Source organism: Spermophilus citellus, assembly GCF_964194105.1.
Source record: "Spermophilus citellus genome assembly, chromosome: 6".
Taxonomy (NCBI): domain Eukaryota; kingdom Metazoa; phylum Chordata; class Mammalia; order Rodentia; family Sciuridae; genus Spermophilus; species Spermophilus citellus.
Window position 1 is genome coordinate 103,589,641 of NC_138187.1, and position 24,181 is coordinate 103,613,821.

At 39.2% G+C, this 24,181-nt stretch overlaps 1 pseudogene across 1 annotated transcript; it reads right to left on the reverse strand.

The window, feature by feature from the left end:
- Positions 1 to 7,673: 7,673 nt before the first annotated feature.
- Positions 7,674 to 9,894, reverse strand: LOC308652100 (melanoma inhibitory activity protein 2-like; annotated as a pseudogene). The gene has a single exon. The product of its transcript is annotated as a melanoma inhibitory activity protein 2-like (transcript).
- Between the last annotated feature and the right edge of the window lie 14,287 nt (positions 9,895 to 24,181).

Sequence of the window (24,181 nt, forward strand, 5' to 3'; positions counted from 1 at the left end):
GAAACCATATTAATGTAATTTCAAGATGTATTATAACACATAAGACAAAGCAGGAACCAAACAGACAGGGAAGAGGAAACTACCCAAGTCGGAGAAGGATGACTGCAGTGTGGGACTCAGGACTGCGCCACAGGGGCAGCTGGAGCCAGAACTACACATCACACGTACAGCACAGCAAAGCACAAAACAGCATGGAGGGGTTGCAAAATCGGACACTGAGGGAAAAAGTAAACCATGGAACAGTGTTTACAGCATGAGCCATCAAAACTTAAATACTGTGTGTTATTTGCATGCTATTTATGGATGCATATGTCTATTTAGAAGGCTTTGGTTTTTAAATTAAACTACACATAAAGCAAATGAGAACCCATGAGTGTGTCCATTAATGCTTGGGATATTGTACTTCTCAAAACAAAAGAAAAAAGTAAAGGAACATACAGAAATGGAAGAAAAAAGGATCAGTTTTATTGTGCAAAATGGAATGAGGCCCCCTCAGGCACGTCCTTCAGTCTTGGGGAAGGGTCGCCTTCCGGGTTTGTCTGGTCTTGGTTCTCCTCCTTCAGTGCCCCCATACCTGTGGGGTTCTCTCACTGGCATGATCTTTCATTAGAGCTCAGTCATTCTATACTCAACTCCTGTCCCATGCACCTGGCTGTCCTGCCACCCTCTGCCCACCAGACTACTCTCCCCTCTCACCTACAAACACTGGTCAGAAATCCTTACTCCACAAATGGCTATGCCTCTGTGCCTGGCTCTGCCCCATAGTAAAATTCATCCATCAGTATTTTATCAGAGTTGTCTTAGATATGTCTTCATGGTGAGCTCTAGAAAAAATTTACCCCACCTTGCCCATAACATCATTGTGTTGGTTACATGTCATCACCATGACCAAAATACCTGACAGCATCCACTTAGAGGAGGAAAGGTTTATTTTGAGCTCATGTTTCTGAGATTCTGTCCATGTTTGGCCCAGTCCACTGTTCCAGGTCTGAGATGTGGCAGAACATCATGGCAGAAGGGTGTCATGGAGGAAAGTTGCTAGGCTTGTGGCAGCCAGGAAGCAGAGAGATAGAGAGAGGGCTGGGGAATATAGCTTAGTTGGTAAAGTGGTGCCTCCTGTGCACAAGGCCCTAGGTTCAATCCCCAGCACCACACATACACCAAAAGAGAGAGGGGGGGGGGCCATGGACAGATATCATCCAAGGCCACATGCATAGTGACCTATTTTTTCCAGCCACACCCACCTAAGTTACCACCCAGTAGTTCCTTCAAATTATTAATGCATCAGACAGACTAGCCCACCCATGAGTTATAATCCTCCTCATCTAAGCATCTCTCCTGTGAATAGCCTGCATGACCTTATGAGGAAGGCTGTGTGGTTAGAACTGTGTGTCCCACCCATTCTGTTTCCTTAATCCTCCCAAGGCCCTCAGAAGTGCAGCATTCTATTTTTGCAAACATTTGCACAGGAGGCCAAAGTGCCAGGATTCTAACATGCAAGCCACCTCCACAGCCTGCATTCTCGGTGCTGGATTACCATGTCACTTCCAATGTCCATGTTCTCTGGAGTGGAGCAGTGATTTTTAGACCTAGACAAACCCTAGAAATTACTATTCAAGTCTTCCACTTTTGGAGATGAGGAAAGGAAGCCACAGAAACAATCTGTTCCAAGGTCACCTGGGAGTCCCTGGCTGAGCTGGGGCCCAATGTGGCTGCTTGAGCTCCATTAAAGGCTCTCACTCCACCAGCCCCTCTGTGCAGCTACATGCCTCCCCTGTGGAATGAGAACAGGAGAACAGAGGCCTCACAGCCCTTTGGGATGTGTGGACCCCTTAGTGAAGTTGAGCATATCTGGCCTGGATCCTAGCTTCACCAGGCCCTGCTGTTCCATTGCATATGCCAGACTTCCCAGGGTCAGTCCACTGATCCAGTCTTCACTCCACTGTCTTTGTGGAGCTGCTGGAGGTCTTGTCACCAGCTGCATGCAGCCAGGTCAACTGCGGATGCAGGCACACTCCATGCATGCTTGTGAGGCTGCCCCCTGGGCTATGCTTTCTCCTCCTCAGTCATCTGTAGGATGGGGACAATAGAAGTGTGTACTTCAGAATGCTCTTGTAAACATAATACACACTGAGTGCCTGCCTACTCCCCAGCAGAGGCTTATGAAGTTTATGCATTAATTCATCTCCTCTCTTCTCCACTGTCCTGCAAACATGGGCCATGAAGAAGCAAGAGGAGGCCCTCACTGGAAGTGACAAAAACTTGCATGTGCCAGCAACTTGGCTGGTGGCTCCACTCCTCTGGCATCATGGAGAAAATGAAATGCCCCTCCTTCAGGGCCCCCCTCACAGAGCCCTGTCCCTTCATGGTTCTCATTCTGGTAATCAGGCAACTGGCAGTGATCTCACTGAAGGAGAATGCTCCTTGGGATCCACCTGCCATTGTAGAAGGGTCAGGGCATAGCTCATGCTTGAAGAGCTATGCCCTTGACCTGCCACCACTCCAGAAAATTAGGTTTTCTTTTCTTTCATTTGAAGTTACACATAGGTTTTGATGAGCTAAGAACTCCCTAGGTTAATAGCAAATTGAGCATTAGGCCAGGTGCAGGCAATTCAAGTGTATTTGAATAACAGTGTGTCCCAGAAGGCTCTGCAGCAGGAGGGCAAGCATGGGCTGGATTTTTTTCAGGAGCTGCTCAGGGGTCCTGAAGAGCATCTTCTCAGACCCCCTTGCTACCTCCCCCCCAGCCCCACTCCAGATGTCAGGCTAAAATGCCCATGGAACCCAGGGCCTGACACAGAGTCGGGAGAGGAACTCTTGTAAAACTACTTACACATCTGGATTGCTAAAAATGGGCTCCTATTCCAAATACAATCTTAGTTACTCATTGCACTTATTTCAGTGTGTTGGAACAGATGATCTTGAAGGAGACAAATGGAGGAGGAGTCCCTCCTGCCCTACCCACCAGCCCAGTGGTCCCATACCCTTGTTCACAGAGCACCAGGGCCCTCTGGGGCTGGAGGGTCACTCACTGTGGCTCAGGTCCTGAGTTTGCATCCACAGTATTCCCATTTCTCCTCAGTACAATGGAAGCTTTGGCAAATAGCCAACATTCAAATGAAAAGAGAGTAATTTCTCTTTGAGTGACAAAAATTAACTGAATTACCTCTTAATTTTATTCAAGTTAGTTCTAAAAGAGAAGTCATGGCATTTCATAAAAATATATAATTCAGTGCAGCTTCTCCTTAGAGCCAGATTGAGGAGCCACCCCAGGAGCCATAGCCAGCAGGAGGTCCAGAGTTTTCTGACCATAGGGAGCCAGCCAAGAGCGCAGGAGATGCTGAGCATGCAGTGAGTCAGAGGGCTGTGAGTTCCAGCTCTTCTGCTCACCAAGGCAGCAACTTCTTGGAGAGCCACTGGGGGTTCTGAGGCACAGTTACCAGAGAGGCACAGATATATCAAACTGCATAAATGCATTCTACAGGGAGAGGCGTGGCTGGCTCCATGCCCTTGCCACCTCTTTATGACCCACTACCAGAATCATTTGACAGCCTGTTTTCTTCTAAGTGGGACATGAGGAGTGCCAGGTACTCCTCTAGGAAACCACCTGAACTAGAGATGTGCTCCTGCACCACACTGGGAAGGCTGGAAGGCCACATTGTTGCCCTTGACCCTGGCCACAGCCCTGTTTCAGAATTACTCAGGCACTAGATATGGAGTGGTAAATATTTTCTTGACATTTAGAGATATTACATCATATATGTATACAAGTTTGTTTTTTCAGCTTTGCTGAGACATAATTGATAAACAGAGTATATTCAAGGGGTACAATGTGATACCGAGATGACTTCCAGTCAAGCAGCATATCCATCACTTGGGATGGTTACCTTCAGATGTGTGGGGAGAATCACTAGTGAAATTGGAGTTTTGAGATGAAATGCAATTCACTTCTTTCACTGGAAGGTAGAGTCTGCACAAGCTGCAGTCCTCCAGCCTAGAAATATTGCAGCCCTTAAAGGTGGGCCATGCCCTCCAATGTTGCACAGACCCCAGCAGATCACCCTCAATTTCTTCTTCCTAGGTGCTGCTCTTCAAACTTCAAAGAATGAACTCCTTAGAGCAGGATGAGCATTAATCTCTAGGATATAGAAAGAATTCAAAAGACTTAACACCAACAAACCAAATAACCCAATCAATAAATGGGCTAAGAAACTGAACAGACACTTCACAGAAGAAGAAATACAATGGATCCATACATGAACAAGTGTTAAACATCTCTAGAAATTAGAGAAATGCAAATCAAAACTAAGATTTCATCTCACTTTTGTCAGAATGGCAATCATCAAGAATACAGACAACAATTAATGTTGGCGAGGATGTGGTGAAAAAGGTACACTCATACACTGATGGTGGGACTGCAAATTGGTGCAACCACTATGGAAAGCAGCATGGAGATTTCTCCGAAAATTAGGAATGGAACCACCATTTGACTCTGCTATCTCACTCCTTGGTTTATACCCATAGGACTTAAAATCAGTATACTGTAGTGATGCAGCCACATTAGTATTTGTAGCACCTCAATTCACAATAGTTAGACTATGGATCCAACCTAGATGTCTCTCAATAGATGAATAGATAAGGAAATGTAGAATATATAAATATTCAGCTTTAAAGAAGAGTAAAATTATGGAATTTGCCAGTAAATGGTTGAAGTTGGAGGATATCATGCTAAGCAAAATAAGCCAATCCCCAAAAACCAAACGCCTATTTTTTTTTACTAATATGCAGACACTAATTCACGATAAGGCAGGGGGCAGTAGGGAAAAATAGCATTATCTTAGATTAGGTAGAGGGAAGTGATGGGAGCTGAGGGGATGTGGGCATAGAAAAGAGTAGAATGAAAGACATTTTTATTGCATGTATAAACGTAACTGCATAACCAATATAATTCTGCCACACGTACACTCATAAAAATGAGAAATAGCATCCATCTATGTATCTCAAACTGCATAAATGCATTATACTTTCATATATAACTGAAACAAACAAAAATAAACTAGAGCAGAGCCTGAAGACTCTAATCCCATTTTCCCTTCCTGTCATAACTCTCTGAAAATGACCCTATTAGCAACATAGGAATGCATTTCTTTGTGTCCATTTTATATTTTATGTATATGGAATTATATAGTGGTAACTTCTTAACTTCAACATTGTTTGTAAGAATCACATGTCCAACTGCCTGAAGCCCAAGTCTCTTCATCTCCTTTTTTTAAAAAAATAATTCTTTTTAAAATATCTTTATTTTTGTTCATTTTTTATGTGGTGCTAAGGATTGAAACCAGTACCTCATGCTTTCAAGGCAAGTGCTCTACCACTGAGCTACAACCCCAGCACTCTTCATCTCCTTTTGATAGTCTCCTATTGTGTTTTTTTTCCCTATGAATATGTGGTGCCTTGAACAGTTTTACCACCTGTGGGCATTTGGATTGCTTCTTCTTTGGAGTTATGGAGAAGTATTCTCCTATTATTGCTGTTGAAAATGTGTTTGGGTAAATTGCATGTTAAGTATTTTTGTTATTTATATCCCAAGAGGAAAATTTCTGGATCATCAGTTACACATATTTGAAATTTAGTATATATTACCAAATGCTTTCCCAAACAATCCACTAGAAACATGGGATTCAATCCACTAGAAACATGGGAACACTCTATTCTCTCCATATCCTCACTGATATTTATTACAGTCTGACTTTTGTGATCTTAGTGATTCATCTGGGTGGGCAATAGTGACATATTGTGTTTTAATTTGTATGTCACCAATGACTAAGAAACTTCTGCATTTAAATAAATTTAAAAAATTTCTAGATGGCCAGAAAATAAAGTCTTTATTTCCAAAAAATATTTAAAATGTAACATAGTATCCGTTGCTTGTAAAATTTTTCGTTAACAAAGAGGAGATGATTAATACTGTTAATCATATTTTTCTGATATTGCTATTTTATAATTAAGATAAGTTAAATTTAACATAATTGGGATTAATATTCATAAATATGGTTTCTTAAATGAATAAATTAGAAATTACAACTGACGTCCAACTACTTTCTCCCTTTTTGTTCAGTTGTTAAAGAAACAACAGGATTCTGCCTCAACTCTCTCTGCAGCAAGCTGAATTAACCTCCATTATCATGGCACTGAGATTATTTTCTACTATTTTAAACATTACCACAGATTCTGAATATATCGATAAACTTGTTCCTCATATTTCTGTAGCTGTGTTATCCCCTCGTTTGGATTCCAATTTACTATCTCTTTTTTTTTAACCCTTCAGACTCTTTCACAGCATCAAAAGTCTCCCATCTTCCTTGCTCATATGCATAGCCATACCAAGATTCCTGGACCTCTGACAGAGAATAACACCCACACAGATTCTGAGGTCCCTAATCTTTTATTGTCAGATACTGTAAAACTCATGGATTTTCTCAGCAAAAAACTAATGAATTTTCTGCTCATTAATGAAGATGTTTTCTATTTCTTCCCCAAAAGCTCAGGCCGCTATCAATAACTGTTCTCACTGTACACCCTTCTGAGCCCCTATGTGGGAATCTGTAAACCCACAAGGACTGCATTCTAATGCACTTAGGCGAATAGGTGTTAACCCATTTCCCTCCTTTTCATCCTTATTCCTTTCTTCATTTTTCAACTGATATCATTCTGGGTTTATTTGGGCTACTGCAGATTGATCTAAAAATTTACCTGCTTACAATTCTTATTTATTACTCTGCTTTGCCACTATGGGCAAGCCTACTTATTTAAAAACAGAAAATGCCCCTGCAATATACCCTATGCTTTTGCACAATTTGCTATCATTGGAATATAATTTTCACCCATGGAATTACTCATATTCCTACCAAACAATCCTTGCTTGTATGAGCACATCACACCCTAATGACATGCCACTTATATAAAAAAATAAAAGGGGGACATAACCCACAGTAAAATACAATTCTTAATTTTATGAAAATGGGCATAAAATAAAGAATATAAGGAACAATGGGAATCAAGTGAACTTAAGTGGTGGTTTACAATTACTAAAATTTTTCCTGAGAACTGGAATTTTCTTATATTTGAAATCTCCTGTTTACATGACAGTCATGTTTTCTTGTTTACATTTAATATGCTCTGGTTATTCTAATTTATGGAAAAAAAACGAGCTGATTTTTATTATCATCAATGCCATACAAGGCTTCAAATCAATTAAAATCTTTAAGATAAAGTTACTTTCACATATGCTACAATCATAATAAGTATATTTCTTTGTATAAAGGCATATGCTTTCTTTGGATTTTAAAATATAGCTGACTGCAAGATTTTGTATACAAAACTCCCATTGTTGCTTATATAATAGTAAATTAATCAAATTAAGTTACACTACCTAGAATAAAATAAGGTGGAAATAATTTACTCATAAAATTCATTTTTAAATCATCTTTATTTATAAAATACTATTCTAAGAATTATAATTCCATTAAGCTTCAACTGGAGCAAAAGTATTATCACTTAAGTAAAAACAGATACTTCATCTAAAAATGAGAAATATGTCAAATTACTTTGAAGAGAGATCAGAAACATCAGGTTTCTTGTTGTGGTTCTGGATGTTCAGTAGCAGTCTCATTTCAAGGTGGAATCAACCCTGAAGGAAACTGACTTCTACTTTCAGAATGTGGAGGTGGGGGAGGAATGCAGCTCTTGGGGGAAGATAATGAGAAAAACACTTCAGTGAATAGACACTTCCCAATGGTAATGGAGGGGGTGGTGGGCCCAGTGCAAAATAATTTCCAGATACTCCATACATGTTTCCTGGAGGAGATGCAGGAAAAAAATGTCCTCTTCTCATGAACTGACTCCTTGGGTCCACTGGAAACAATGCACCTCTGACTGGAGGAGAAGATGAAAAAACAAAACTAGAGCCAGTGCTTGGTTTTCAGCAGGGAGAGATAAATCAGGCACACTGGAATTACCAAGACTGACTTTGGTATCAATTTTACTAGATTCCATTTCTGAAGACAGAGGCCCATCCACTTTATCCAAAAAAGGCATATTAAAACTTCTGTGTTCCGTGGGTCCAGATAGTCTACTGTAATTAGAATAATATACATCCTGCCTTTGTAGAGGAAGATGTGGATCAGAATATGGTTAGCCTGGTGGAGGGATAATCCTCCTATAGGTCTTTTCCCATGGAGGTGACAGGGACCCAGTATTATAAGGCACTCTGAGGATCAATTAACCCAATATAGCCTGATTTTCTTCTTTCATTGATAATCTGAGGTCCCATAGGATTCTCTTGGCCTCTTGAGCCACTTTCTCCTCCCACCAAAGATGAGAAGATGAGTGGACCCTTCTTTTCCAAAAGAAAACCTCCCTTTTCAAATGTTGACCCAATAGTGAGGGACCATTTGGGAAATGCTCTCTGGCAAAGGCTGTATTTGAATCATCAAGTGCATAAGGATCTTTTTCTAAAAAGTTTAAATTTAACCTCATTGTCAGTTAATTTTTGTCTGTTGTGAGCATTTTGTTTCCTTAAATCTTGAGGTATTTTTTAGCACTCTGAGCCGCGAGCTCATTATCATGTGCTTTTTTCTCATAATACATAATCTGCCCTTGATAAGAATGAATGGTTCTCTCCAATACTTCTTCAAGAACTTTGACTTGCTTTCTATAGTTCTCCAGCTGTTCAGTTGTATGGCTGATGTTTTCATCCACTTTTGAAAGTTTCTCCTCTCGCTCTACCTGGTAATTTTCCTCTCCTATTAATTTTCTTTGGAGTTTCATTACATTTTTATATAGTCCAATCATGACATTAAATTTCTGCTGAAGATTCTGATTCTTTTAAATTGTGTATTTTTGACTGCAAAGATGTTTTCTCTATCTTAAGATTTTTAATATGTTCTATAAGGTCTTTCTTTACTTTGTCTACTTCAGAAAATAAACATTTTATTTCTTTCTCTTTCTAAGGTTTTAAGAGGGGTGTTTAGCACCATAAATCTGTTCCTTCAAAGCTCCTTTTGGCTGATCATCTAAGTGAGCACCAATTTCTGATTCACTCTTCTTTTTCAATTCCAAGTTATCATCATCATCTTTTAGGTCTTCTCCAAGCACAGAAGCCCAATCTTTCAACTGCACCAAGTGTTCAGTCAGAGACTTACTGTGATTTTTTTTCTCTCTTAGAACTTGTTCTGCATATACTGTAGAGTCTTCCAGTATTATTTTCTGTTTATTAAGGTCATTCACTTTTTCTTTCCATACTTCAACTTCTTGTAAAAGTTGTTTCTGACTATCCTGAATTTGGGAATTTTCTTTCAAAACCTCTTTTATTGCTAACTTAAATCCTTCTGCATTCATTTGAAATATTCTCAAGGTTGTTTCACCTTTGGCTATTAGTAACATGAGGGGTTTTGATTCATCTTCTAGGGACTTAATCCTTCTTGATATATCTGTCATCAATTCATCCTGTTGAGAATGTTTAGTTTTCTCTTCTTTTAGCTCTTTTTCTAGAAAGAGTATTTCATGCCCAATTTAGATTTATAACTATCCAGCTTTTCATATGTTGCCTCTAAATTTTCTGCTTCTATGGATTTCTTCTCCAAAATGGCATCCTTTAAAGATGACTCTAAGCCTTCATACTCTTTTTGAAGAAGGCTAACTTTCTCAAGTAGTTGACATTTTTCTTCAATTAGTCCACCAAGTTTTAGAGCAAGATTTTTTTCTCTTCTCACATAACACCTGCTTCTAACACATTGACAACATGTCCACAGAAACGAGAACAGGAAAAAATCCAATAGCTGCATATATCACCAACTCCCAAGGATATCCATAAGGATGAGGGCCTGGTTTCATATCCGCAGACAATAATGCCAAAGCTCTGCATATTTCTTCCAGGACTAGCCCCAAATACAGCTGAGGGGCACCCCTTGGCCACTCCTGTTTTGCCTACTGCTACTGCAGCCACAGCCTGCCCAGCCATGCCCAAACAGGCTGTGGACATTCAGGTCTTTGGTGAGGTACTCAAACTTGCACCAGGCAATGGAGCATACCATTTTGAAGCAGCTGCAGGGGTGGTGGGGTGGAGCTGTGGGCATGGGCATAGGAATACACAGTCATAGGCTCCCAGAGGCCTAGCACACTCAAGTGCCTGTCAGGGAAGTCTTGGCCCCTTCACTATGCTGGGCATCCTGAAGCAGTGCAGGTTCCAGTCTGTCCCAATTGAGCCAGAGAGGACTCCTCTCCTTGACACCCACCCTTTAGTTTAGTTTCAGCCAGGCCAAGGCAGAACTTTTTATGTGCTTCCATTCAGTCATAATGTCAACCAGTTTGATGTAACTAAAATTCTAAAACTTTGTAAAATAATTTAAAGAGCTAGTACATCATACATTTGTACCACTTACCCTTTTATTGTAACAACTCATTTCTTTCCCTCCCCTCCTGTCTTCTCCCTTTTTACTTCCTTCCTTCCATCTTTCTCCCTTCCTTCCCTTTCCTTTTGTTGCAGTGTTGGGAGTTAAACTCCAAGGCCTTCTCCATGCTAGGCAAGCTCTCTACCACTGAGCTACATCTGCAGCCTATTGACACTTACTATAGAAGTAATCTGAATTATTTCTATAGTCTATTTCAAAAGTGATTTTAGAAGAGTTGCTACCATGGGCACAAATCAGTTGTGACATGTTGTTTTTAAAAAGTATAGCATATGTAATATTTCTTAAAAAAAGGAACTTGAAACTTGAATTGGTTTTCATGTCTGTTTTTCTCGACGACTACTTATTTAAATCTTCAAAATAGTTTTTCAGATGTTCTTTTGACTTCTTATAGGATGTAAAAATTTCTAAGTAATGGGTCATTATAAATATACAGCAAAAAATAAATATACATAAGATGTGACGCTTTGAAGTGGCTTTAGCTCCTGAAGGTGAATTATTTTATTGTTAAGATAGAGTTCACTGCTTGATGTAAATAAAAGACATCTAATATAGTTTTTGTTCCTAGTTATGCTTGAATTTTTGATAAGCCAAATCTAATGTTTGAAGGAAATCATTCACTAGTAGTCTTTGGTTTCCTAAATGCCTCTAAAGTTCAAAGGCATTATGCCACCATGTATGATTAGACCAATTCTATTTCTATGGCCAATGTAAACTAAAACACTTGTCTAGTTCCATGGGTATGAAAATTTAGAAACTTTTTAACAAATGTAATTATGTGAGGTTACAAATATGTTAATTAGTTCATGGTGAATATTTCTCAGTGTACATACATGTACAAATTATCAGCTGGACATGGTGTCACACACCTGTAAGCCTAGTAGCCACTTAGGAGGCTAAGGCAGAAGTATTACAAGTTTAAGGCCAGCAATTTAGTGAGTCCCTGTCTCAAAGAAATAAATAAAGAAAGAAAGAAAAAGAAAAAAATGTGTGGGCCCTTCCAGATCCATTAAGTTACAACACCATGTGCTGCTGCCCTCTGCCACCTCATGACCCAGTAGGCCTCACCAGATGCCAGCACCATGCTCTTGAACTTCCAAAGCCATGAACTAAATAAAATGTCTTTTCTCTATAATTTACTAAGGGTGATATTCAATTATAGCAACAGAAATCATAATGAGTTTCAGAGAGATTACTGGTCAAGGCATACAACTAAAAAGCAACACTTCTAGGACTCAAACCAATTGTCTTCAGTTCCATACAAAATAGAAGCAGTTAGCCATAAAGTAAAGCTGCAGATTCCACTTTACTTGTCAGAGCTGTTTCTGTTTGGATGTAAAAGTCATGAAATGAGAGTAGCTTGTTTGCATCTACAGCATCTGTATCAAGGTACCTACTTTCAAGTAAACTTCCTGAGCCTTTTCATCATCTGAACATGGAGGTCAATAACACTGTCATCATCATCATCATCATCATCATCATCATCATCATAATATTCACTATAAAAGAGTTATTCCCATTATTAAAGGGACAAAGAAAACAGACATCAATGCTGTTCCATTCTTATCCACTCTCCTTTTCCCATTTCTTAGTAGAAAGAAAAAAAGTGAGGATTCTTAAAAATCATTTTTTCATTGAAGGATTATAGGATTTTCAAATGGTATAGAAACTATAATAGCATATCAAATACTACTAAGATACGAAACCATACCCAGCTAAAAAAAGTTAAGTCTTGGTCAATTACCTTTGACTTTCCACTCTGTGACATGGGCACCTGGTCTTACCACTTATTTAAATGTGAGAAAGTTTTGCACCATTCACATCATCATTCCCCAGATCACCAGAGATGATGATGACAGATGCAGTACCCCATGTGCTTCCTGAACATTTGAGAGTTCAGGAACAGCTATTTGTACACTTACTCACAACTTGTAATATCATTTCCTGCAAAAATTCTAGTACAAAAAAAATTTCTTTGTAAGATGCAAGCATTGTGTTTTAGGGAATCAGTAGCATCCTTTAATTGGAAACTGGTGAACTGAGTGTGGTTGTGCACACCTAGAATCCCAGTAGCTCGGGAGGCTGAGATAGGAGGATCATAAGTTCAAAGACAGCTTCAGCAAAAAGTGAGGTGCTAAGCGAGGTGTGCAGTGAGACCCTGTCACTAAATAAAGTACAAACTAGGGCTAAGGATGTGGCTCAGTTGTCAAGTGCCCTTGAGTTCAATCCCTTATACCCCCCCCCACCAAATAAAAAGATTAATATTTCCTTTTTGACATGTTACCCTAGGAAATGGGAATCTTAATTCCAAAGAAACTATTGTGTATAATTTATTAACTGAGACATGTCAATTTGCTTGACAAAAGGATTCACCATCATAGTACCATAAAGAGTTTAAAGGAGAAATCAGAAAACTCAAGGAGAGATGCTATGAGCATCCAGGGAGTCCAAAAGATGATTCCTATGAATCCCAGCAGCATCCATGGATCAAATACAACCAGTAAACACTCTCATGATTAAAATGATTGTTATAGTGGAAAAAAACTCTCTCTATTGGTAAACATCACTGGACCACCCCAAGGGTCCTCCAGGACCTCCCACAAATCACTCAGATTACCCCAACCTCAGCACTGTAACTGAAAGCCACTCTGATTCATTGGTACTTATGCCAATGCAGTTGTACAATATTTTGAATATCACTCCTTGGTATTATCAAAACTGCTTCTTAAATAAGAATCTTTCTCCCCCCTAAAATTTTAGACACTTTTCCCTTGAATTATTTGACAGTGTTTTACTAGCAGCTGAAAGTAAGATCCAGCTCCATGAAATGCATCTCTTTCCTATGGTAGGTTTTCATCAAATTACGTATGTTAAAATTTAATTTAGAATTCATACACAGCCTGATTAAAGTTCTAAGCTGTGACACTAAAAGTTTTTAAACTATAGAGATACAGGATTTGCTCATGGATGGTGCAAAACTATATGTTACAAACACAATTAATCACTCATTTTTTTGAAACCATGTATTAATAATCTCTTTACTCATTCCAAAAAGAATAATGATTCAACCATAAAAACTATACAGAGATCATTAATGACAAAGAAAAATTTTGGTTCTATTCCTGGAAGTACTTGTGTTTATTAAACTACACAACAGTGCAGCACTACAATTCCCCTAAAAATTATAGAGAAGACCACAAAAGGTGACCATTTACCCTTCTGCTTAACTTTAAACTGTATGAGTTGGTTACAATTGGTACTACCCAGTCAGTAAGAATTTGTCACAGGGAAAATAATTAAAATCACCATATAGATTTTTTGAAGGAAAATAACTGCATTTGAAGACAGAAATAAAAGTCTTAATTTTCAAAAGAAAATGATCAGCTATTTGCAAATTTACAATTCACTAAAGCCAGATCACCATGATTTCATTACCTAAAATATGTAAAAAGTGCCATGAAATTTTACTCACCAAACAACAGGTTAGAACATAGCCACACAGTTAAAGGGATTTGACAATAATGGTCAATAACAAAGAGCTATTCACAAAACAACTGGTCAAAACAGGAACAGTCAGAGCTCTGAAGATGCAGGGAGACACACAGATGCCCAAGAAAGGCTGTTTCCATGAGCACAACAGGCAGCCATACAGATCACATTGCACTTGAATTTCTGTTTTCAAGTTCAAGATATGATGGGGTGCTGGGTAAAGCAGAAGGTCAACCCCAAGGGAATCACAAATGAAAGTCATTGACTTACCTCCACAAACACGATTTCCAATACCTGTAAGAGCCACCATCCCATAGCAGCTGAGCACACTAAATACTCCAGTCTAAAGTTTCTTGCCCCTTCCAGCTTCTCTACCTTGTTAGCCAGCATCTCCTGCAGGGTATGCAACAAGAGGGACTGCTCCAGCTCAAAGCTGTAGATGGACAGGCCCTGGGGGATATTCTGCAAGGAAAGAGGGAGAGGTGTGAATATGTCACCAGTGTCAAGCATCCAGGCCCCATCTACCTTGGTTTCCTCCAGCTGCTTCACAGAAAATGTGAAGATGTTTGCTACCTCTGCACTTTCAGCTGACCATCTCCACAAGTCACTGTCATTACTTCTCTTGTTTCATACATTATTAAACTCAGGGTAATAAGTGCTGTCATGCCCAGATAGTGTATCCTGACACTCTGCATTGGAGCTTTGTCTGTAGTTCCTGAGGTTCCCTACGACAGGGACTATTACTACCACCAGAAAAAAGAAAGCAGAGAAGTTAGGCCACTTTTCTAAAGTCACACAGTCACAAAACTATTCAAGCCAGGATTGAAATTTGGACTATTCCATCTCTCACATATTGGTTTCTAACCCATCAAGCATTCTGCTGATTTAAAAAAGAACATTTAAGGCTGGTCAAGTGGGAGGCACTGACACCTGTGTAATGTGTCTGTGCAGAGAGAGGGACAGCAGAAAGGAGTCTCCAGGGGACACCACACCTCCTTCAGATAAATAGAAAGCAGCAGGAAAGGCTGGGTGGAATCTGCATTGGCCATTGCCACCACCGGGGGACCAAGAACAAGGAGGAAGAGCCAAGGTGCAAGAGCAAAGTCTGAAATGGATGTTACATAAATCATTTAAAGAGCTGCACACAACTATGAATATTTCTGAAGCCTTTTCTCAGTGAAGTATATCAAGATGAATGAACCTGCCTTCTTGGATCTTTTGGAATGTCCTGTGTGTCTAGAATGCCTGGGTTCTTCTACAAAAGTCTTGCCTTGCAGCACAGGTTTTGCAAAGGATGTTTTCTGGGATCATAGGTTCCCTCAGTTGTTCATACTGAAGGGCTCTTGTTGGCTCCTGTGATGAACATCCAGATAACATCTTGATGGTCAGGCTTCTGGATGGCATCAAGCAGAGAGGCCTTGGAAACCTAGCCGGTGGGGGCATTGGGACCAACTGCACAAATGCATTAAGGGTTCAGGGCAGCACTATGGCTAATTGTAGTGCAAAAGATCTAGAGAGTTCCCAGTGTGGATAGCAGCCTCTAGTGCAAGCCTGGAGGCCCCAGTGAGGCGTATACCTGTTACCATGTCCTCAAGCATTACATTACTATGAAGGAAAGGAGCCTGGAGACTTTAAGTTCAGCAAATGTGACATCATCATTTATTGACAACATGTTGATAAAAACTGGCTCCACAGGGTAAGTCAATGGGATCCATGGCTTTTTTTCCAACCAACTTAGTGCAGATTATTAAACCATTGTCTCAGCCCCCACCTCAGTGCAAAGCACTTTATGCCTTTGAAGTGAAAAACAAAAAAGTAGCAGATAATGACTGCCTTCTATCTGTTAAGGATGATGTTCTGACTGTGATCCAGAGAATGGATGTAAGCTGTGCTGAATGAATGCTGGAAGACAAAATAGCAATATTTCTGATTTCCTGCATCGAGTTTAACTTGGCTGCTAAGCAGCTGACAGAATGGGATAAGCCTCCCATGCCAGTAGTTGATGCTCAAACATGTACTTCAGCAGCAGCCCAGAGCAGCTCTGCCCCAAAGCACTCCAACACCAAGAACAACACCAAAAAGCATCCTTTACTTCCTTCACCATGGCAAACAAGTCCTCTCATGCATCCCAGAACTGTCAGTCCATGGAGATCAGCCCTCCTGTCCTCATCAGATCCAGCAACCTTCAGCGCCATAAGGATCAGAGAACTGTCTGTGCTTTCCTTCAGTGCCCTTTCTCAGATTCATGTGAGTACTGCCATGTTCATTTTGACCCCACACCCAAGCAGCCCAGTGACAACTGGCCCCTCGTTCACTTTCTTGTTGGATGTCCCCTCTCCAAGGAACTATGGATAACTTCAAAAACCTGCTTACTCTTGAAAATCAAATGATATATTCTGGGGCAGGGACTGAAGTTTCTTTTATGGAACTATGAATCCTCCCTTTCCAGCACCTGCTCTCCTGGCTGCCATTGTCCTCACCTCCATCCTGCCAGGTGCTATGATGCTTCTGCTGGAATGGGTCCCAGTCTCATGGCAGAATCCACTGCACACAGATGAGAAGATTGAATATTATGAAGATGTTAATTCTCCCCTAATTTATCTACAGATTTGATGGCATCTCATTACAAATTCTAGCAATTTTGTGGAAATGTGTATATTAATTCTAAATGCATATATTAATTAATATATATTAATTCCCAAATTTAAGCAGGTATACATCATCTCAGAACCTGGGATCACAGTTTGGTAAAAATAATTAGAAAGTGATGAATTTTGAGTATTAATTATTCCTGATTTTTACATGATTTACTTAATTTTTAATAATGGTTGGGTTTAACAATGATTGACAAAATTTATAAAAACTACTCTCATAAATAAATAAATTTGGGCTGACATTAGCAAATCAATGATACCAGGTATCCAGAGAAGTTTCAGTATCTATGATTTTCTTACCAGCCATTCTTAAGTACTGGAAGAATATTAGCCTAATTAAGAGAAAGAAAGGGAAAATAAAATGAAAGAAACTTCAGTCCCTGCCCCAGAATATATAATTTGATTTTCAAGAGTAAGCAGGTTTTTGAAGTTATAAATAGGTCAAATTTTTTTTTCTACTACCCGGCTGACTTTCCTTAAAGATTATAGGTAAAGTCTATGGATTTTGATGTGGATAAAACTTCATATAATGTTCTGCAAGCCATTTAAGAAAAAGAGGATCATGAAGTGTCCATGGTTCCTCTAAAACAATATACATTTTGCCCAAAGTCTACTCCTCTGGCCCCAAGTTGAATGTCAATCATTGAAGTTGCAAATTGCAGACAAAGATGATTTATAAATAAGGTAATCTCAAAAGTCTAGAAATTTGTTTACCCATTACATCACAACAAGTCCAGAACCCTTTTATCTATCAGATAAATATTGGTTGATGAATGAATATGCCTTCAGGAGAGCCCTAGAAATGAGACTATGCAGCATTCTTTTTTTTTTTTTTTGGTTAGTAATTTTTATTGGTTTTTCACAACATTACAAAGCTCTTGACATATCATATTTCATACATTAGATTCAAGTGGGTTATTAACTCCCAATTTTACCCCAAATGCAGACTGCAGAATCACGTCGGTTACACATCCACCATTTTACATAATGCCCTATTAGTAACTGTTGTATTCTGCTACCTTTCCTATCCCCTACTATCCCCCCTCCCCTTCCCTCACATCTTCTCTCTCTACCCCATCTACTGTAATTCATTTCCCTCCATATTTGTTATCCCATTCCCCTCATGACCTCTTATATGTAATTTTGTATAACAATGAGGGTCTCCCTCCATTTCCATGTGATTTCCCTTTTTTTCTCCCTTTCCCTCCTGCCTCATGTCTCTGTTTAATGTTAATCTTTTCTTCCTGCTCTTCTTCCCTGTTCTGTTCTTAGTTGCTCTCATTATATCAAAGAAGACATTTGGTATTTGTTTTGTAGGGATTGGCTAGCTTCACTAAGCATAATCTGCTCTAGTGCCATCCATTTCATGCAAATTCCGTGATTTTGTCATTTTTTAGTGCTGCGTAATACTCTATGGTGTATAATTGCACATTTTTTAATCCATTCATCTATTGAAGGGCATCTGGGTTGATTCCACAGTCTAGCAATTGTGAATTGTGCTGCTATGAACATCGATGTGGCAGTATCCGTGTAGTGTGCTCTTTTAAGGTCTTCAGGAAATAGTCCGAGAAGGGCAATAGCTGGGTCAAATGGTGGTTCCATTCCCAGCTTTCCCAGGAATCTCCATACTGCTTTCCAAGTTGGCCGCACCCGTTTGCAGTCCCACCAGCAGTGTACAAGAGTACCCTTTTCCCCACATCCTCGCCAGCACTCATTGTTGTTTGACTTCATCGTGGCTGCCAATCTTACTGGGGTGAGGTGGTATCTTAGGATGGTTTTGATTTGCATTTCCTTGACTGCTAGAGATGGTGAGCATTTTTTCATGTACTTGTTGATTGATTGTATGTCCTCCTCTGTGAAGTGTTTGTTCATGTCCTTGGCCTATTTGTAGATTGGGTTGTTTGTTTTCTTATTGTCTAATTTTTTGAGTTCTTTGTATACTCTGGATATTAGGGCTCTATCTGAAGTGTGAGGAGTAAAAATTTGTTCCCAGGATGTAGGCTCCCTATTTACCTCTCTTATTGTTTCTCTTGCTGAGAAAAAAATTTTCAGTGTAAGAAAGTCCCATTTGTTGATTCTTGTTATTAACTCTTGTGCAATGGGTGTCCTATTAAGGAATTTTGAGCCCGTCCCCACAATCTGTAGATCAGAGCCAACTTTTTCTTCTATCAGACACAGAGTCTCTGATTTGATATCAAGCTCCTTGATCCACGTTGAGTTGACTTTTGTGCATGGCTAGAGGAGGGGATTCAGTTTCATTTTGTTGCATATGGATTTCCAGTTTTCCCAACACCATTGGTTGAAGATGCTATCCTTTCTCCATTGCATGTTTTTAGCTCCTTTATCAAATATAAGATAGTTGTAGCTTTGTGGATTAGTCTCTGTGTCCTCTATTCTATACCATTGGTCCACCCGCCTTTCCTGGTACCAGTACCATGCTGTTTTTATTACTATTGCTCTGTAATATAATTTGAAATCTGGTATCGCTATACCACCTGATTCACACTTCCTGCTTAGAATTGTTTTTGCTATTCTGGGTCTTTTATTTTTCCTTATGAATTTCACGATTGCTTTATCTATTTCTACAAGAAATGCCATTGGGATTTTGTTTGGCATTGCATTAAACCTATAGAGAACTTTTGGTAATATCACCATTTTGATGATGTTAGTTCTGCCTATCCATGAACAAGGTATATTTTTCCATCTTCTAAGATCCTCTTCTATTTCTCTCTTTAGGGTTCTGTAGTTTTCATTGTATAGGTCTTTCACCTCTTTTGTTAGGTTGATTCCCAAGTATTTTATTTTATTTTTTTTAGGATATTGTGAATGGAGTGTTTTTCCTCATTTCCTTTTCAGAAGTTTTGTCACTGATATACAGAAATGTCTTTGATTTATGTGTGTTGATTTTATATCCTGCCTCTTTGCTGAATTCATTTATTAGTTCTAGTACTTTTTTTTTTTTTGTAGACCCTTTTGGGTCTTCTAGGTATAGAATCATGTCATCTGCAAATAGTGATAATTTAAGTTCTTCTTTTCCTATTTTTATGCCTTTAATTTCTTTCATCTGTCTAATTGCTCTGGCCAGTATTTTGAGAACTATATTGAATAGAAGTGGTGATAGGGGGCATCCCTGTCTTGTTCCAGATTTTAGAGGGAATTCCTTCAATTTTTCTCCATTCAGAATGATGCTAGCCTGAGGCTTAGCATAGATAGCTTTTACAATGTTGAGGTAAGTTCCTGTTATCCCTAGTTTTTCTAATGTTTTGAACATAAAGGGATGCTGTACTTTGTCAAATGCTTTTTCTGCATCTATCGAGATGATCATATGGTTCTTATCTTTAAGTCTATTGATGTGGTGAATAACATTTATTGATTTCCGTATATTGAACCATCCTTGCATCCCAGGGATGAATCCTACTTGATCATGGTGCATAATTTTTTTGATGTGCCTTTGTATCCGATTCGCCAGAATTTTATTGAGGATTTTTGCATCTAGGTTCATTAGATATATTGGTCTATAGTTTTCTTTCTTTGAGGTGTCTTTGTCTGGTTTCGGAATCAGGGTGATGTTGGCCTCATAGAATGAATTTGGAAGAGTTCCCTCTTTTTCTATTTCCTGAAATAACTTGAAAAGTATTGGTATTAATTCTTCTTTAAAGATTTTGTAGAACTCCGCTGTATACCCATCCGGTCCTGGGCTTTTCTTGGTTGGAAGTCTTTTGATTGCTTCTTCTGTTTCATCTATTGATATTAGTCTGTTTAAGTTGTGAGTTTCCTCCTGACTCAGTCTGGGCAAATCATATGACTTAAGGAATTTATCGATGTCTTCACTTTCTTCTATTTTATTGGAATATAGGTTTTCAAATTAATCTAATTATTTTCTGTATTTCTGAAGCGTCTGTTGTAATATTGCCTTTTTCATCCCGTATGTTAGTAATTTGCGTTCTCTCTCTTCTTTTCTTCTTTAGTATGGCTAGGGGTCTGTCGATCTTATTTATTTTTTCTAAGAACCAACTTTTAGTTTTGTTAATTTTTTCAATAGTTTCCTTTGTTTCAATTTCATTGATTTCTGCTCTGATTTTAATTAATTCTTGCCTTCTGCTACATTTGCTATTGTTTTGCTCTTCATTTTCTAGGGCTTTGAGATGAAGTGTGAGCTCATTTATTTGTTGGTTTTTCCTTTTTTTGAGGAATGACCACCAGGCGATGAATTTCCCTCTTAAAACTGCTTTCATTGTGTCCCATAGATTCCGATATGTTGTGTCTGTATTTTCATTTATCTCTAAGAATTTTTTGATTTTCTCCTTTATGTCTTCTGTAACCCATTGATCATTAAGTAACGCATTGTTCATTTTCCAGGTGATGTAGGATTTTTCCTTCCTTCTTTTATCATTGATTTCCAGTTTCATTCCATTATGATCTGATAAAGTGCATGGTATTATCTCAACCCCTTTATATTTACTGAGGGTTGCCCTATGGCATAATATATGATCGATTTTTGAGAAGGTTCCATGTGCTGCTGAGAAAAAAGTATATCCATTTGATGATGGTTGATATATTCTATATATGTCAGTTAAGTCTAGGTTATTGATTGTGGTATTGAGGTCAATAGCTTCTTTATTCAACTTTTGTTTGGAAGATCTGTCCAATGGTGAGAGAGGTGTGTTGAAGTCACCCATAATTATTGTGTTGTGGTCTATTTGATTCTTGACCTTGAGGAGAATTTGTTTTATGAATGTCAAGCACCATTATTTGGTGCATAAATATTGATAATTGTTATGACTTATTGGAGAATGGTTCCTTTTAACAGTATATAATGTCGTTCCTTATCCCTTTTGATTAACTTAGTCTTGAAGTCGATTTTATTCGATATGAGGATGGCCACACCTGCTTGCTTACGAGGACCGTGTGCGTGGTATATTTTTTCCCAACCTTTTACATTGAGCCTGTGTATGTCTTTTGCAATCAGATGTGTCTCCTGGAGGCAGCATATTGTTGGATTTGTTTTTTTAATCCATGATACCAGCCTATATCGCTTTATTGGAGAGTTTAAGCCATTAACGTTTAGAGTTACTATTGATATATGGTTTGTACTTCCTGCCATGTTTGATTATTTATCTCTTTTTTTTCTTATTTAGTTTGTTTCTCCATGGTTAGCTTTCCCCCCATCCTCTGTCTTTACCGAGGCACTTCCCGCTCATGGTTTTGGTTATTGTTTTTCATTTCTTCCTCGTGTAGAGTTTTGCTCAAGATGCTTTGCAATGCTGGTTTTCTGGCTACAAATTCATTTAGCTTTTGTTCATCATGAAAGATTTTTATTTCGTTGTCGTATCTGAAGCTTAATTTTGGTGGATACAGAATTCTTGGTTGGCATCCATTGTCTTTCAGTGTTTGAAATACGTTGTTCCAGGATCTTCTCTCTTTCAACGTCTGTGATGAAAAATCCGTTGTTAAACTTATTGGTTTACCCCTGCATGTAATCTGCCTCTTTTCTCTTGTAGCTTTTAATATTTTCTCTTTGTTCTGTATATTGGATAGCTTCATAACAATGTGTCTTGGCGTTGGTCTACTGTGATTTTGTGTGCTCGGTGTCCTGTATGCATCTACAATTTGTATATCTGTTTCCTTTTTTATTTCTGGAAAGTTTTCTGTAATTATTTCATTCAGCAAGTTACTCATTCCCTTGGCATGAATCTCTGTGCCTTCCTCTATCCCGATGACTCGTAAGTTTGTTTTTTTTATGTTATCCCAAATCTCTTGGATGTTTTTCTCGTGATTTTTTTACCAGCCTATCTGAGTTGGCTAGACTCTTTTCAAGATGATATATTTTGTCTTCATTATCTGACGTTCTGGCTTCTACTTGCTCCACTCTGTTAGTGATACTCTCGATTGAGTTTTTAATTAGGTTTATCGTTTCCTTCATTTCTAGAATTATTGTTTGATTTTTTTTATAATCTCTATCTCCTGATAAAGATGCTTAACTTCTTCTTTTATCTGTTTATGTAATTGATTTTCAATGTGATCTTTAAGGTTCCTTTCCATCTGTCTAAGGTGTTCCTTGAGTTCTTTATATGGCCATTTTTCTGATGACTCCAGGTCCTCCTGAATATTTAGGCTGTCTTTCATTATTTGTACTCCTTTTCTTCCTTGCTTTTTTATGATCATGATACTTCTTGTTCTGTTTGACTGCTGAGTTATTGTTTACTCTTATAAATTTATTTGATGCTTGGGAGGAGAGGTATTAGAAGGGAAGGGAAGAAATCATTAAAGAGAGTGAGTGTAGGCAGGTAGAATTCAAGAAAGGGGGAATAAGAGAATTGAAAAGAAATGAAAAGACAAAAGAAAAAAGTGAAAAGAAAGAAAGAAAAACGAAAAAATTAAAATTTAAAACAAACAAAAAAAATGATAATGATAATAAAAAATGGAAATTGAAGTTTAAAAAATAATAGTAATAATAATATAATAAAAACAATTAAAAAATTGAAACCATTAATAAGAAAGTTAAAGAACAACAACAACATCAACTACAAAAAGTGAGAATAAAATAAAAAAAATACTAATAATAATCGTTAAAAAATAATAATAACAATAATAAATGCAGTCATAGAGCTCGATTAACTTCTCTTCCAGTAGGTGGAGCTATGCCCACTGAGCCAGGCTTCTCCTCTTGATACGTGGGAACCAATCACTGTGCCTCAGCTCTTCTTCCCAGACTGTGCGGGTCTCCAGTCCTGAGTGCCTAGGTCCTTCTCTTGTGGTTCCTCAATCCAGGCCCCACTCACCTGTGACACTTACCACAATACTGGCTACACGCCGGGTCTGCTGCTCCTGGGAGCCCTGTTTTCATGGATGCCTGGGCACACCCTTTCTGTTTGCCTCCCTTACCCTAAGTTTGTAGGGCTTGGGGCTGAGGACCCCCAGCGAATTTGTTTGCCCTCAGGTAGCAACTCCCCTGGTAGCTGGTGCAAGGGACCTCTGTTGTGAGCCCTGGTGGGAGCGATAGCCGGAGATTCTGCGCCGCTAGTCCCACGTCACTCCTGATTCCCTGGGTCTGGCTATGGTGCTCAGTTGGCTTTTACCTCTGTGAGATCAGGTGGGCCGACTAGTTATTTCAGCGGGATCGTTAGTGCTGAGTCACGAGAAGCAGGCGATCCGGGGCTTAAATGCAGCAGATTCGTGCTCAGTGTGTGTTTTCTGAGGGGCCCAAAGTGTACGCCCTAGCTCCACGTCAGCTCAGCATTGCCTAGTGATCCTGAGCAAACAGGCTTTAGATAATTACAGCTCCCTATGCCCGCGCAGTTGAAGAGGTCAGAGACTTGATCTCTCCGCGCCTGCCGCCATGTTAGACCTCCTCAATGATATTCTTGTTACCCTTACAGTTTCCTGGCATAAGCAAGATCTTGGGGTTATACAAACTGCTGCTTCTGTTTCCAGTCCAGTTTTCTAGAACTGAAACCCTGCTGCCGTCGCCTCCACCTCTGGGCTGCGCTCTTGGGCGCCACGCTTGTCCGCGACCTTAGCAGCGCTGCCGTGGCCTCCGCTGCTCCTCGGCCCGGTGCCTAGCTCCCA